At 23.8% G+C, this 2,580-nt stretch overlaps 1 long non-coding RNA gene across 1 annotated transcript; it reads right to left on the reverse strand.

Annotated features, from left to right (window-relative positions):
- Positions 1-1,342: 1,342 nt before the first annotated feature.
- LOC129957392 (uncharacterized) lies at positions 1,343-2,225 on the reverse strand. Its single transcript, XR_008782759.1, has 3 exons — positions 2,148-2,225; positions 1,797-1,932; positions 1,343-1,653 (listed from the first exon to the last, which is right to left on the reverse strand). It is a non-coding gene; the product is annotated as an uncharacterized LOC129957392 (long non-coding RNA).
- Between the last annotated feature and the right edge of the window lie 355 nt (positions 2,226-2,580).

Consider the following 2,580-nt stretch of genomic DNA (forward strand, 5'->3'; position numbering starts at 1 on the left):
GTTTATTGACATTAGTACCTATGATTTTTGCAAAATATTTACTATAAAAATGCTCGAAGGCCCATAACTTTTTTTCACTTGTATATTTTTCTTAGCTTTTAGTTCATTGCCTTCACAAATACAATAAGTGTGTTGTGTAAAAAAATGATTTAAATTGGATAATTTTAATTTAGTGTAGAGTGTTTTGCATTTTGCTCTAATTTTATCAAATTTTACCCAAAATACCTCAATTTAATTAATAAAATTGTTTAAAAAATTTTCTAATTTATGTTATTTATTGTTTTGAGTCATAATCAATAAAATAAATCTGTTAAAATTCATATTTAAGAGATTTTTTTAAAAATGTGCCTCCGTACCCAGGCAGATACCTTAAAACATCAACTGATATGTAGTATTGTGTAGAAATTTGCTGCTATGTTACCTTCTATTCATTTTTTTCAAAATTTTTTTATACATGAATTAATTTTTTTAACAGTTCTGTTTAACTCACAGTTAAATATAAACAAATTTTATTTTTATTATAGATATTTTAACTGATAGTTGTGAATAAAACTTTAAATTATATATTAACACAAATAAAGACAATTTTTTTTAAAAAAAATCCTCTTTATTTCAAAAATTTAAAATTACAAATTTATTTTAAAAAACTTTTTTACAATATATAAAGAAAACAAATTACATTTTTCTTATACAATAATATTATAATATTATATTTCAATTTTTCTTCAATTTTTTAGTTCAGCTCGTTTTATCTGAAAAAGAAAAAATACAATTACCAAATAAATCTTTTGACCAAATATATTATTTATTAATTCATAAATTAAAAATATTAACAAATTCTCAATTTTTTAGTACGCATTTTTTGTAGATAAAAAATTCATATTAATACATCTTAATATTAACAAATTCTCAATTTTTTAGTACGCATTTTTTGTAGATAAAAAATTCATATTAATACATCTTATTTATGTATCAAATAAATAAACGTTGATAATAAAATTACAAAATTTAACTAATATAAAATTTAAAATAAATGTCTTAACCAACCAAATATATATTTTTTAATTTATAAATTAAAAAAATATTCACAAATTTCCAATTTTTTTCAATACGCATTTTTGTAGATATCAAAAAAAATACATATAAATACAACATACTTTGGAAAATGTTTATGTTGGTGGTTGCACAAAAATTGAATAATATTTGCCATGTTGACATCGTTGTTACCGATGGCCATTGTCCCTGAATATCTAAAAAAATTAAAGAGAAAAATATGAAATAAATAATATTATATTATGATTTAAATAATATTATTTAAAAAATAATGAAATAAAATTACCCATTATTTATATAAAATTTAATGAATTTTTCGATATTCATTAAAGATTGCATCATTTGTACTTTGTCCATCGGACGAACTGAAAAATGAAATAACATTTAGTTTAAAAGTGTCAAAATATATATTTGAAAAAAATTCAATTAATAAAAATTTACAATTTGCAAAATTATCGGTTTGTACTCCGACTGAATGGCACGTATTTTCCACTTGAGTAGATTGAGTTTTCTTGCTTTTTGGCGGGATTTCCTCAATGTCTTCTGACGCGTATTCCTCAATGATGAATTTTCTTTTAAAATGCGTTTTTTGTTCGTTCACTGTAGAAAAAGAAGTAATTATGCATTAAAACTAATAATATGAATTATAAATTAATTTTAGTAGTTATATTTAAGAATAATTTATTTAATATAGATTAATAAAAAAAGTGAATTTACCAAAAATTTTGGAAAAATGAACTTACCAAATAAAGATGTTTTTTTGGATCTTTTCTTTTCTTTATACAAAAATACATCTATATTAAATATAAAATAAATTCACTATTGGTAATTCCAGTCTTGTTCTTGTTTCTCACATAATTTCAAAAATCAATTCCTTATCTATAAAAGTAAATTATTTAATATAAAATTAATTTCGCTTATAAAAAAAATTTAAAAAAAGTTTACTTACTTTTTACACCCAATATAAATTACTTATCGAATAAAAAAATAATAAAATTTTTATCTAAAATTAAAAAAAAGTTCACTTACTTTTTACTCCCAATAAAATTACTTATCGAATAAAAATAATAAAATTTTTATCTAAAATAACTTACCATAATTAATAGGAACAACATTCCTTTCTGAAGTACAAAACTGAATAGGAATAGGATTACTACTATCTGAAGAGTTACACAGTTCTGTAGAATTTCGTACCCCCCAAGGAGTCGAACCACTGCGCATGCGCAAATGCTTTTCGTTATATCTTTTAAACTATATCACTTAGACTCGTGCGGTTTTCATTATAATAATGCTAAGGGGTTGTAGAATTTCATATCCCCCAAGGAGTCGAGCCATTGCGCATGCGCAGATGCGATTCCCTACATCTCGTAAACTATACGAGATAGGGGCACGGGGTTTGCACCGTAGCAATCCTACGGGGCTAGAAAAGTTTCCTTAAGGGGTCGCGTACTGCGCATGCGCAGATGCGCTTCGTTATATCTCGTCAAATATGCGACCTAACCACATGGGGCTTTCACCGTGGTAATC

Source organism: Argiope bruennichi, chromosome 11, assembly GCF_947563725.1.
Source record: "Argiope bruennichi chromosome 11, qqArgBrue1.1, whole genome shotgun sequence".
Classification (NCBI taxonomy): domain Eukaryota; kingdom Metazoa; phylum Arthropoda; class Arachnida; order Araneae; family Araneidae; genus Argiope; species Argiope bruennichi.